Source organism: Pan troglodytes, chromosome 12 (assembly GCF_028858775.2).
Source record: "Pan troglodytes isolate AG18354 chromosome 12, NHGRI_mPanTro3-v2.0_pri, whole genome shotgun sequence".
NCBI lineage: Eukaryota > Metazoa > Chordata > Mammalia > Primates > Hominidae > Pan > Pan troglodytes.
The window spans coordinates 101,599,752-101,614,040 of record NC_072410.2 but is presented as its reverse complement, the minus strand read 5'-3'; the positions used below and the strand labels follow the sequence as shown (position 1 = coordinate 101,614,040).

The following is a 14,289-nucleotide window of genomic DNA, read 5'->3' as shown; positions in this document are numbered from 1 at the left end:
TTTTCTTTTTCTGTTTGGTGGCCAAACTGTTGGAAGAGGATAATCTTCTCATCTTGTTTCTTTCAGTCCCGAATTTATTCATCACTTTAAATGGTTATAACTCCCCCAGTTTTATTTGAACTCTTCAGCTTTCTTTTTAAAAAGTATTTTGCTTCTTTCTCTGGGCTGGCCCTGTGTCTTTTTGTCTCACTCTATTTCTTGCTGTTTGTTTCCATGTCTCATGGCCCAATTCCATTTTGTATCTCTCTATATTTGCTCATAAAGCTCTGTCTTTAATTGTCTGTCTGTCTTTTTCTTTCCTTTCTCCTGGGTCAGGCAGGAAGTTAAGGCAGACAGACAGCTGGTCCTTTTCTTTATTTGGAATAAAAAATGGCTTTGGTGGCTGATGACAGGCAACTTGGGCTTATATGATCCTGGGAAGCCGCAGCAGCAGGACAAGAGGGAGCTTTTCCATCCTGCCTCCAGGTCTCATTTTCACAGGGACAGTTCCTACCAGGAAGGAGCCTTGGAGATGAAGCTGGATTTTCCATCCAGAGTCTTCCGAGGCACTTAGTTCTTCTTTGAGGGGTTCAAGTGGTTCAGCTCCAAGTGTGTGTGGTGGGGAGAGGACCACTCCTAGGTTATCAGCCTTGGGCTAGGTCTGGGAGGGATAGAACTGTAAAGGACACCAGCCCTGTTTCTGAGGACATGGAAAGACTTTCTCCTCAATTTGGCATTTAACACCCTTCATGAGTTGGCCTCAGCCTGTCCCCTACTGTTCCCCTCACACCTTATTCTAGTGTCTGAGTTTCTGGCTGCCTCCATGGTTCTGGTTCTTCCTAATGTGCACTGGTACAAGCTCTGTCCTCTGACACTCTGTCAACTGCGGCAAACTCCTGTTCATCCACTGGTTCCAACTCAGACGCCACCTCCTCTGTGAAGTCTCTCCCAACTCCAGGGAGAGTTACTTACTCTCTTCTGAGTAGATGTTCTTGCCTCTATTGTCCTCCCACGGTCTTATAATTGTCTACTTAGGTGTCTGTCTTCCCTCTAGACTGTGATCTCTTTGAAGGCAAGCATGATGCCTTATTTATTATATCCTTAATATCTGGCAACTAGTAAGAGGTTAATGCTTGTGGAATAAGAACTAGGAAAAACAATTTTAGGAGTTATATGATCAACACCAAGCTGTGTGCTGAAACTGTGAGTGCTGTCGGACCTTGGAGAAGAAGGGGAGGGGTTAGCATGGGGTTTGAGGGAGACCAATGCCTCCTTCTGCATGTGTACCCCACACTTGCAACGGAAGGTCAGTGGGACAGAAACAGTGGCATCACCCAGTGCTTGCTGGAGTCCAAAGTGCCCGTTTTGGGGAATGGAAGTTCTAATGTGTTTCTTTTCCTGTGATCTATCTCCCTTGCCAATGCTGCTCCTTGGAAGACCAGGACCAGAGACCATGCTGGGAAGCCTGGCTGCTCTTTGAGGACTGAGATGGACTTAGCAATGCAGAGAAGAACAAAGAGAGGCTTGTGCTCACCGTGTTCCAGAGGGATCACCGTGTTCCCTTTGTTCATTTGAGGACATGAATACAACTATGGTCTTTGGACAAAAGGCATATGCCAGGCAGTATGAATGGTCTCTCTTGTCTGTGCAATTAGTATGTAAGAGCACGTGAACTGGTGCCTGGGACCTCTACCTGTTTTAGTATGATAACACCGCAGTAAAGGGCCTGGACTTTGTATGAGCTTGGGAAAATCATGTCACCTCTGCAAGTCTTGGTTTCCCTGGGTGTTAAATGTCAATTTAAGTAAAATGCTATCTACGTTGTTTGTTTTGGAGACTTTCTATGAGAATCTGATAAACTATAGCCTGTGAAAGAGTTTCAAAAGTTGTAAAAGATTGAAGGGTGAGTATACGGTGCATGATCCTTTACAGGGTTCTTGAAAATGCAGTTACTCCAAAGGGCAGTGCTAGCAGAAGCTCATAGCTCATTCTCCTGATTAGAAAACCTTTTTGGGGAAAGGGCTCAGGTTTATTTCTGGTTCTAACATGCTCAGTTTAATGCAACATATTTCAGCTTCTTATGGAATCTCTACCATATGCTAAGCCTGTGCCAGGCAAAAGGGGGTGGTGTGGCATGGAGATTAGTCATAGAGAAGTTCTGTCCCCCAGGATCACCAAAGGACCCATCTGCCTCTGATAGAGCCCTCTGCCGACTTAGTTGATCTTCACTCTTGGCAAAGCCACATGTATGGTAGCCCAGGTCCTTTTGAAAGGTAGTGTTTGTGGCAAGAATTAAAGCAATAACACCCTACTTTGGAGGTACAAGCTCAAGGTGGTGAGGGTGATGGCAGGAAGAGGCAAGTGAATCAAGGAAAGATGGAAGCAATGCAATGCCACCTGCCCCTCTGCTAGCCAGAGGTTTATATGAACCTTGCAGTGACACATTAGTTCCTCAACAGGCACAGCCGCTTGGCGCACTGGGCTGCATGGGAAGGTTGGTGAGGAAAAAACACGCTTTGAAGTAATCCACATTGGGAAGAAAAGAGGATATTTATCTGTCCAATTACTTTCCAGTTCCATTTCTCACTGGTCAAGGTTATATCCAGAGGAAATCATAGCCCCTGGTGGATGCTCAGTAAGCCAGATCCCATGCTCATGATACTGTGCTTCATGCGAGTGGAAAAGTGGGGGAAAGCTTGGCACAAGTGGGCTCCAGCCCACAGAAAGAGAGAAAGAGACAGCCGGGAGCATCTCAGAAGGCACACAGGTGTTTGGTCCTATTCCCTGTCCTTCTCCTACTCCAGGTTAGGAGAGCTTGGAATCCAGTGGAGTGTGGGGGTGAATATGGCTCCACTTCTAAATCCCTTCCTTCATCTCCATCCACTGGAAGCGATTGCATCCTGCTGACAGGTTCCTCAGCTCTGAAGCCTCATCCAAGGGCTTAACAGGAGCAGAGTGACTGCCGTGGCTCCACCTCAACCTCTCCTGCAGACCGATCCAGCCTTATCCTTTCCACAATCCCTTACGAGAGGCCTGGATTCTTATTAAGAAACACTATGGATTTTTAGAGTAAAAATGTCTATAGAAAGACTTCAGAAACAGTCTGGGGAGATTATAAAGAAATGTGGGCCAGTTTTCCAAGGAGATTTTATAGAATATTCAATAGCACTCATGTCATAAAAGGCCTGTGGAGGTTTGCATAGCTGAGGCTGGCCCTGAATTATGATTCCCTGATGCAGAGCCCAGCAAAAGGTCACATGTGCATCCCAGACTAGGGCTTGATGCTGCTGTGCTTGTAAAAATAGAGCCACCTCACCTCACTCAAATGCAGTGGGGATATTAATTTCCAGGGCTGGAGTTCAATTTAATAGAAAGACAGAGTGGAAAATAGAGCTGTCTTTTCAATCCCAGTGGTCATAATAGAACCCCACCCTGCACCTCTCTGGAAACTGTCTCCCAGCCAGCTCCCAGACACACTGAAACGTACCTTGTGCTTTGCTTTCAATGATAACTGGAGCTGGGTAGCCACAGGGACAGCAATTACTGTCCAAAGATGAGGAACCTGAGGCATTTGGAGGTTAATCTACTCTCTCACAGGCACAGAGCAAGGCAGAGGATGTGCCAGTTTGAAAATCCTCCTCCTGAGTGGGAGCAGACGACCACAGTTACATTCCACTTTTATGGAAGAAGGAGAGTTATGAAGGTGCAGGCCTACTGTGTGCTAGGCCCTGCATGAAGTGCTTGACATTCACACTCATTCAGTTTTACAGTGAACCTGACAGGTCAATATTTTCTCCATTTATTAGGAAACTGAGATTCAGTGAGACAAGGACATTTGTTCAAATAAATCTCGTAACTCTGAAGAGGCCTGGATCTGAGAAGAATGGGTGCCAGGTAGTCTGACTGGGCTAGTTTTGCCCCATCATGGCCCTGTGACATCCGTTCTGCCTCCCAGCTAGACTAGACTCCCCCAGACCAGGAACTGTGTCCTGGCTCTTCCTAGCACCCAGCTCAGGGAGGGCTATCAAGGCTGCTGAAAGCAGGTGAGTTGGCAGAATCTGGTGAGTGGGAAGAATTGGACCTATGCTTTTTAAAAATGGGCTTGAAATTTTAACTGAAACTTTCTCTCCTTACCTTAAAGCTCAGTGAATGTCAGTCTCTGAGCAGATGGGAAGAACTGAGGGTGAATTCGTCCACTTAAATGGGAATGGAAGCTTAAGAATCAAGATATTTGAAGGTGAGGTCAGGGGTCTTGCTTGGTTGTTGAGGTACTGAAGGTCAAATGGAGAGGCCCTGAGATTTTACCATTCTTTTTGTTGTTGTTGTTTTTCGAGACGGAGTCTCGCTCTGTCGCCCAGGCTGGAGTGCAGTGGCGCGATCTCGGCTCACTGCAAGCTCCGCCTCCCGGGTTCATGCCATTCTCCTGCCTCGGCCTCCTGAGTAGCTGGGACTACAGGTGCCTGCCACCATGCCCAGCTAATTTTTTGTATTTTCAGTAGAGACAGGGTTTCACTGTTTTAGCCAGGATGGTGATTTTACCATTCTTAAGGTGGACTCACAGTTGGCTCTCAATCAGCATCTCCTGGGCATATGATGACTTCCTCCCTGGACTCTCACTATTGATCTACAGTGGCTATGAGCCTAGGCTGGAGCCCAGCAGGAAGGCTGAGCCCCATGCTTAGTGGTGGTGAAGGATTCTCAGCTGATGTGAGGGTCCAAGGTGCTTCAGCAAATGCTGCCCAGGTAGGTGATCTGTGCAGGGCCAGGAGCCAGGTGCTCCTTGCAGAGGCAGTGAGCATCAGAGGTGAAGACTATCCCTGGGGTTGGGGTCATGTGTGGTCCTTGGCTCAGCCCCACCTAGACTTGGAGCGACAGAGCAGAAGAAGAAGGGTGAGACTCCTGCTTCAGTGGAGGAGGAGAGATTCTGGTTTGTACAAATGGCCTGGTCAAGCAGGGCTATTATACACTAAAGACTGGAAACTATACCATATTTATTTCTTCATTTTGAAGGCCTAATGTGCAGGTTCTGTATGTTAATCCTTGTTGAAGGGAGAATAGAGAAATGAAGAAAGACTATAAGAGCAGAGTGAATGACACAGACCGGACCCTAGAGGTCAGAGGAGGGAAGGATTGGGGCTGAGCAGGGTGGGGCTGAGGTTGTTAGGGGAGCTTTGTGTGGAGCAGCAAAGCTGGAGTAGTGGATGCTGTGACGTGTTGCCCAGATCTCCCTTTCAGCACTGAGGCACTCATTTTCCCATCTGCTGGACACATTGTTGGCTGACCGTCCTCAGTTCTCTCCAATATTTGGTCTTATCTTGTCCAAGATCAGGCCCCCTCCCTGAGGACAACCTACATTCAAGGACTCAATGGGGGTGGGAGGGATAAAGGCTACCTCCTCCCCTTGTTTCAGTGCAAGACAGCTCAGAACAGCCAGCCATCTCTAGGGTACCCCATGGGATTTGTGGGCTGGAATGTTCTTAAAAGATAAGATCAATAAACAAAGTGTAAGGAAGAGAGGAGAGTGTCCCACGAGGGAAGAATGGCTTGTGTAAGCGTGCATAGGAGAGCCCTGATTATCTGCCACCCCTGCTGCCTTGATTTGGCTGGCCACCCTTCTGGTCCCTCTCAGTGGCCATCAGCAGTATGAAGTTGCCAAGGCTGTGATGATGTTTAGTCAGAGCAGAGTATTACCTGGGATGAGTTTAACTAGCCTGTGAACACTTCCCACTTTGTGGTGTAGAGGAAAGAACACTGAACAAGGAACTACGAGACCCACATTCTAATCCTGGCTGTGACACTAACTTGCTCTGTGACTTTGAACCAGTGACTTCATTTCTCTGAGCCTCGTTGCCCTTGTCTCTCAAAAACTAGTCCCCACACAAGGCCTTGCTGAACAACGGCTGCAGGTGGCTTGTCTCCGTGTGCCTGGTGTGTCTTTTCTGCTGGACTGGAATTTTCTCGAGGGGGGAGGCCACGCATCCCATGTAACCAGTTCTTGCTCTGCTCCTTCACCTTTCCTCCGTGAGTGCCTCCTTCCGGTTCTGCTCGGTGAGCACTGGTCCTGAGGTCCCTCCATCAGGGAGTCAGTCCCTGGTCTCCCAGGAGGCACACCTCTATGCTCCTCAGACTCTGCCGACAGTGTGTGAGTGACACTCTCCTGGCCGTTACCCATTTGGCCCGTGCAGCCTGTGCCTGATGCAACGCATGACATCAGGGCCTGTCATAGTGCCTAGCACATGGGGTGCACAGGAAATCCCAACTCAATTGAGGGAGGTGATAATGAGAAATGTACATGAAAGCACCCCACAACTAAAATGTGCCCTGATTATCTGTTGCCCCTGCTGCCTTGATTTAGCTTCCCACCCTCCTGGTCCCTTTCAGTGGCCATCGGTGGTATGAAGTTACCAGGGCTGTGATGATGCCGGTGAACTAATGAGGATGTTATGTGAGTCAGTGCTGGCCATATGACCATGACCCTGGCCTGTGATTACAAGTGGAAGCAGGAGCTTAGGTTTGGCTGTGGTCTGTGATCTTTGTCACTGCAGCCATATGACACTCAAAAAAGATTTCATTAGTGCCTGGAGAAATCTTCCTCCCAGGCCCTTTTCTATCCTAAGAGTGAGTAGTTTTAATTGCATTCGATCACGTTTTGCAATGAAGCCAACGTCGTCTTACTGTTTTCTTATCTTCCTGCTACTCTGAGACTGTATTTATGCATGCAGCCTGCACCTCGTGGGTGTGAAATGGTTACATGCACGACTCTGTGCGGGGGAGGAGGATGAGGTTTGATGGCATCATGCGGGAAGTGTCACGGCCTCCGTATTTGTGCACAACAGAGAATGTATTTTCAGCTCACGCCCCATCTGCAAGTTACTTTTCTAGGCAAAAAGAGCAGAATTTACCCACCCACTTCTTATTACTGCAGTGTGACCAGAACACAGAGGTAGCTAGAGCAAGCCAGAGCTTTGGATCAGAGCAGTTGGCTTTCAAATTTCAGGGAGTGGAAGAAGAACTTGGGAGGTAGGTTAAAATGCAGGTGCCTGAGCCACCTCTTTGGAGATTCTGATTTGGTAGATCTGACTAGAGACTAGGTGATTACATTTTTTTAACACCCTCTTCAGGCCATTTCAGTCCATGGGCCAGCCACACTTTGAGAATCACTGGGTTAGAAAAATGAGTCAAAGTCAGATAGCTGTGGGACCCTGTACACAGAGAGAAAAGCCTTTTTGGGATAATATTTAATTATCAGCTGGTGAATATAAACCTGTAAAGCAAAACAATGATACAACACAGTTGATAAAGCCTTACAGTTAGGGTGGATATATGCCTGTTTTGTCTGGGTTCATGGTTGATGTATTAATAGATCAACCAATAGCTGTTTATTATTTATTTTTTAACCTCCTTTCTTTTTAGAAAGGTGTACGTTTGGATAATAAATTATGTAATTACCCTACTTAAAGTGAACTTTGAACAAACTTTGTGAAGAAAAGAAATACTATTTCCTGTAAACTTATGTTCTGAGATGAGTTAATCATCTCCCCAGCGTCCTTGGAATCTGAAGGTTGGAGAACTAAGCACATCAAGTTCGCTGATTTCTCCTCTCTAACGTCCCCAGCTAAGAGATAAACTCAGGAAGGTTAAAAGGCCCCTGATTTCATTGAGGTTTCTGTGGCATAAATGATTCAAAAAGGCCATCGGCATGTTTCCAGAAGTGTAACAATCATATTAAAATTGTGGCTTACTCTCAATAAATTCAAATCTGTTTACATCCAACTTACTACATGTGGCCACAGAAAAGCTCCACTTATTCTAATCTCAACAATTTTCTCTCTTGTTCAACATTCAGATTTTATTTCCACAAACCCAGAACTGCATTCTACATTTGAGGATGTCATTTAAGGCCAAGAAAGTCCAATAAAAAAGCATTTATCAGCAGTAAAGTTTGTTTGAGGATTACCCACTGCGAATAAAGCCAAGCTCCCCTTTTAAACTGAAGCATGCTATTTCAGGAATGTGACCCCTTTCATGAATAAATGACATAGTGACATTTACAGATAAAGCAAGATTTAACTGCTATGAAAGGAGGTGACAAATGTCAGGATGTCAATAATGATCCGTGAACATAATGGTTTCTTGCCTGAGCGTTGAGCAGATACATAATGTAACTGCTGCCTGACAGAGTTCTGCAGAGAATGAGCCCTGAGCTCTGGGAGAAGTCAAGACTGCTCCCAGCACTATGACAGTCATAAGTCTGGGGTGGCCAGTGTCTGAGGAGGGTCTAAGTACAATCTGGCCAGTACGTTAACTCCTTCTCATTGCTAGCATGTCTGTGTGCCAGGAAACATGAAGTTTTTCTACCATGTATCATTAAATTTTGTCAGAGTAGAATTTAGATGTTGTGAAAATAGCTTTTTGGTCATGCTTTCATTTTCCAGAAGAACCAAGAAATTAGACAAAAAGTCAGGAGAAAGTCCGTGTTGTCACTATCACAGTGAGGCCAAGGTCATGGTCGGAGCCTGATCAGGTGGTGCAGCATAGACACACCCACCGAGGTCATCTTCCCCTCTGGCTTGGTGCTAGCCAGCTGTCCCAACGCGTGTGTCTGAAGTCACAGAGTGCACTAGTGAGAGAGTGCAGATGGCTCATCTGGACCCAGTCCACACCAACGAGACCTTTTCCTCTGGGCCATGTCTCCTGCCTTGCATTCAGGGCATTCTTCCCTCCAGCTTCTGCACCTCCAGCTTTGAGTCTGCTTTCTGTTTTCTTTGGCTGGCTTTTTCTCTCCCCCTTTAAAATGAGATGTCCTTTGGGAGTGGTAAAAATGTCTAATAACCAGCTCGTGAAGAACCATCCCCAATTAGTTTGCAGTTTTCCGTTATGTAAATACTGCCGTACCCCCACAGCTGATTTTCAGTGACTTTTTCCTATGAAGTCACTGAACACTGAGTTGGGAAGAGATACACACAAATGGCCCCAGCTTTGGGATTGCACAGCAACTTTGGGGGTCCTCTTTGCTTTTCCATAGTCACTTCCTGGCTCATTGACCACTCTAGTCCTCCAGATGAACTTATGATTTCCATGCTAGGAAGCCTGAGTGTGCATTTCTGAGCCTGATGTCTCTGCAAATCCAGCCCCATGTACCTAGTTCAGAGGACAGCTTCCTTCACTTTCAATTCTGCAATTTCCCTGCCTGAACCCACTTCAACTCTCAACTCCTAAGGCATGGTCAGCCCTGACCCTTCTCCCTCTGTGACACTTTCTGGGTCTGGCTCATGGTCTTCACACGCATGATAAGCACTCCCTATACCCATCCCTGGGTCTGGACAATGTTTTCTTTTCTTGTAAAGCATTAAAACTCCTGTGTGTTTGGCCAGTATCTCATTCAACAGTGAGAAAAGGAAGCAGAGGCTCTGAGGGGCGAATTGACTTGCCTGAGGCCTTATGATGTGTCAGACCCACACTGTGACTAGAACCCAAGTTTCTCAATTTTCAATGCCCTGGGCTTTTTCCCAGTAGCCTCCTATCTTTCACTACTCCCCAAGTCCCCAACCTAGCTAAAGCCTCTATATCCTCAGCTCCTCCTCCGCCATCCAAGTCCTCTCCCCACCGTGATGCCCTCACCATCCTCCAAGTTCCTGTGGAGTGCTTCACTGGGGGTGGGAGATAGAAGCTGTTGACAACTGCCCTTGTGGGGCCTCTAGTACCCCATCATGGCACATTTTGCTCACCTTTGTTTTTCAGTCCCTCGGTACAAGTGTAATTTTCTTGACAAATACCATGGTCCTGTCCCCTGTGGCTACCAGAAAAGCCATGAACTTTAAGAACAAGAGCAGGTCAGGAGATGGAGCTATTGTAGTCAGCACTGACGAGCCACCAGCCTCCACCAGCAGCAATGAGCAAGGCTCTGGGTGTGGGCCTTGGTTGGGGGGCGTTTTCTCCATATGGGGACGTTTCTCTAAGACAAACAAAGGAACACCATTCCTCCATCTTTCTGTACTGCACAGGTTTGAATTATGTGCTCTGCCTCATGTGTGAGAAGCCCCGTGCATGGTTGCACTATGAGGTGGAGGGAGAAAGTACAGTGCCAGTGCTGTAGGGCCAGGTGGGTGAGGAGGGACGTGATGGGTCCTCTCTAGCCAGAGGCCTTCCCAGGCCCATCAGCTGGGCCAGTTCTGTCTGAGCAACAGGAGTCAGGCCAGGCAAGGGAGACGTTTCTATTGCTTGGGAGAGTTAGGGATGAGTTTGTGGCTGAAAGAGGATGGGAGAAGAGCTTTGAAAGATGAGCAGCATTTGTTATGGAAAGGACGAAGAGTTGACCAGGACACCTGGGAGAGGAAGACTATGGTTAAGAAGAGGTTCAGGCTGGGCACGGTGGCTCACACCTGTAATCCCAGCCATTTGGGAGGCCCAGGCGGGTGGATCACTTGAGCTCAGGAGTTTGAGACCAGCCTGACCAACCTGGTGAAACCCTGTTTCTACTAAAAATACGAAAATTAGCTGGGCATGGTGGCACATGCCTGTAATCCCAGCTACTTGGGAGGCTGAGGCAGAAGAATCACTTGAATCGCTTGAGTCCGGGAGGCGGAGGCTGCCATGAGCCGATGTCGCATCATTGCACCCCAGCCTGGACAACAGAGTGAGACTCCGTCTCAAAAAAAAAAAAGAAAAAGAAAAAGAAAAAGAAAAACAGAAAAACAGAAGAGGTTCAAAGGAGGAAAGGAACAGGTCTCCCCTCTCAAATCCATCTGCCATCTTCTTGCTGCTGCCAACAGAGTCCAGGCTGGGGAAGCGTATCCCAAGGAGAGAGGACACAGGAACCGTCACTCTTCTCACTCACATGTAAATGACTTCAGACCTTTTCCTAAAGGGGGCAGACAGGGATCCTCTGCAGGTCCTCCTGCTCCCTAAGGGAGCTGCACAGTAAGGAGGACCGAGGTCATGAGGTCAGGGTTGCTGGTGAGCACCCCACTGCCATGTGTGCAGTGTGCAGACTGTGCCCTCTGGCCACGAAGTGGCCTCTGACTTGGCCATTCTGAGAGTCGGCGGCTGCTAAGGGTAGCATGGGTGCAGGCTGGGGGCCCTGCACCTCCTTAGCAGGCTCAGAGGCAATTAGGAGCCTGACTGACATTTTTTTTTTTTCTCAATACAAACTCACTTCCATCCTGCTTTACTCGTACAAGCTGACAATATTTCAACTCCAGGTAGGAGACTCACGATGCTGTCATAAAGTACATGTGGAGAAGAACTGTGAGGTAAATGCATTTCACTGGAAGTCATTTTTGTCTGGAAGTTTCCTTGTGGTTGGAAGTTTCTTTGAAAACTTGGTGATTATTAAGATGTCAGTGACAGGAAGATATTTGCCGCTGCCTCCCTGCTCCTGGCTGCGTCTGCTCTGACAGTTCTCCTCCTTGAGCCTCTGCACAGAGCAGGGCAGACACTAAAGGGTGGTGGGTGGCAAAGAAAGGTCACTGAGCCTGGGCACTGCGATGCTTGGGGTGCAAAGACCCTGCCAGGTTTTTCTCCCCTTCCACGTGTGGCAGATCCCAGACAAATATGCAGCCAAAAAATGTCACAAACACACGCAGGTGTTCAGTGATCTTGGGGTGGCTGTAGAACCTATCTTTGAAGGGGCATTAGTAAGCCCTTTGGTCACACAAAAGCAGGAGAGAAGAACAGGGTGATGAAAGAGGACCTCAAACTGCCCTTCCTGACGATGGAGGGGCTGTCTGCCCTCCCTGTGGCCAGAGCAAAAGCTCTGGGAGGGTTACTTTGAGCTTAACCATTTTTGTTTGGGCTCCCTAGAGTTGTGGATGACAGGATATGAGACTCTGGACCTGTGGAGAAAGGGAGGAGAGAACTCCGGAGAACTGCCCTCTGGGAGTGCCCAGCAGCTTGTTGGGGCATGAGGGTGTATTCCTGAGTGTAGGAGTCAGGGGCGCTGCTGCCTGAAGGGATCTGCTCCCCACCGTGGGATTGCATTGCTGACTGGCACTGGAAGCAGTGTGTTCCCATATTCACCTTGGAGGCCTTCCTTCTCAGCGTTGTCTCCTCTTGGTTTATCCTCAGAGGGCATGAAGTTCTACATTTCACAGCTAAGTGCCAGGCTTATGTAGGGACTAAAAGGTGAGAGGGTGCCCACATGTTGGGAGAAGCTAAGCAGAAGCATGGGGCACAGGAGGGACCTTACAAACGAGAGGTCGGCAGGGAAGGGCTCCAAGCACTGCTCTGAAACCAGCAGGGAAGAGCTGCCCCTGGGGGACCTGAGCACATGCCTTTCCTGGGCTCACAGCAGTCCTAACAAAGGGGAATCTGTAGTCCTAACAGAGGGGAACCTTCTGGGAGTCATGGTCTTTCTACAGCCACAGAAGAGGTCCTCAATTATTTTTATCTGCATAGAGAAGACTATGGTGATCCTGGAAGACAGGAAAATTAGGAATACTTGCATTTCCCTACATATCTCTCATTAAGCACTCTATGTATTCACTCATAGACACCTGTTGAACATTACTTTGGGTCAGGCTCTGTCAAGGGTGTGGAGGAGAAAAAGACCGAGTGTCTGTCCTTAATAATCTTCCTCTGGCTATTGCTGGATGATGATGATGATGATGATGATGATGATGATGATGACGATGATGGCAATGATGACTATTACAGCAGAGTCTTTCATGACAGGAAGTTCGCAGCCTTTAAGGGGGATGCTGGCTCTGCCCAGAACTGGCGTAGCTCCTGCATGAACTTTGGTCTTGGACTGCTGTCCCTGGAGTCAGCTGTGGGCTGTGGCGTCCTTATGAGAAACAATAGGAATCTCAGGAGCAAGGAGAAGCACTCACCCTTATTCTGCTGAAATAATCCTATTCTGAAAACTCCCCAGAGTCAAGAGCAATATGCATCTAAGTTAGAGTTGGAATTTTGAAGATGAAGTCAAGTTTCCGCCCAGGTCATGCATCTTGAAATTTCATGTCTCTCTCTTCATATTCTTTATCCTGTCATCAGGGTGCCTGGTCCACTGGACTGTAGTTTTCTGGAGGACAGAAACTGTCTCCAGGGAGCTGAGCATGGGTCTGAGTATCTGGCATGCCCTATCTCGGCTGAATTGAACACAGGGCACAGCACCTACTTCAGAGGGATTTCCTGTTTTCTGCCAGGCAGCTTGCAATTAGCAGCCATGGGTGGTCATGGTCTCCTTGAGCAGGGGTTTCTGGTTGGCAGCCTCAGCCTTCTCCTCTGTGCCCTTTAATCCCTGCCTTTGGGCCTCCTTGATTCTCCCACCTGGAGACAACAGGGCCCACATTTCCCTCTCTGAATCCTGTGTTCCAGAAGGACTCTGGTGTTAGAGAATGGTCCACCTGCTTCAGCAGCCGGGAGCTGTGTTCTCAGCTTGACTGCTCCAGGGGGAAAAATGATATTTCCTGGCAGTCAAGTTCTCAGCTGTAGGCTGTGCCTCTGAAAGATTTATTATTTGGTCAGACTGCTCCAAACCTTCACTCTGCTGGGTATCTTCCTGATGGAGCTCCCTGGGGCCAGTGCCCAGAGGGAGTCCTGGGGCCACTGCTGCACAGAATGTGAGCCAGAGTAGTGGGCATCACTGATTTTCCTGATCCAACTATGGCCTGGAAAGGCTGCGGGAGACAGAGGCTCTCCATCTCAGAGCTTTGTCCATTGAAATGCTAGTGTTCTGATGATCCAGACAGCATGGGAAGAGTTAGGACCAACTGGAGTTTTACTGGATGTGTCAATGAAAGTAAATGTGGCATGTATTTAGAAGAAGTGTGCACGCATGTGTGAGCGTGTGTGCCTGTGTCTGTGTGTAGATCTGTGCAAGTATGGGTCTGTATGAAACCACCCCCAAAGATTAGTATTTTAATATATAAATCTGGAAGAAAACACTGAGCTACAGCTTTAGTTGAAATATTTTCTTAACTACTGTACTGTAATGAGGAAAGTACTTGACAAAAGAATAAAACATGAAGTCCAGTTTCCTTTTGACAGGTCCATCGCCGCACCCCAAAGTCTGCTTCTCATCCTGTCTCACTGCCCTGGGCACCCACGTTCACACGTGCTGAGCCACAGGCAGATGGGGCGTGGCTGGCTCCTCGGGGCCCGCGCAGGCCCAGGGGGCAGCAGCTGTGCCTTTGCTCCGCTCCACTTAGCTCTACAATTAGGAGAACTGCTCTCCGTGACTTTTAAACTTTGAGGGTGAAGGGCATGATGCCAATTTTCAGGTGTGGCATTTCTGTGAATGAGCAGGAGGCAGTTGGGGAGCTATAAACGTGCATATTACGAAGCAGCATGGAGCAGCCGGGTCTCAAA

General features: G+C 48.0%; 1 long non-coding RNA gene across 1 annotated transcript in view; it reads left to right on the top strand.

Moving 5' to 3' along the window:
* Positions 1-14,289, top strand: part of LOC134807829 (uncharacterized) — a 52,989-nt gene that overhangs the window by 28,264 nt on the left and 10,436 nt on the right. The window contains exon 2 of the long non-coding RNA XR_010149182.1: positions 1,417-4,216. This is a non-coding gene — a long non-coding RNA (uncharacterized LOC134807829). The remainder of the gene's footprint in view (positions 1-1,416; positions 4,217-14,289) is intronic.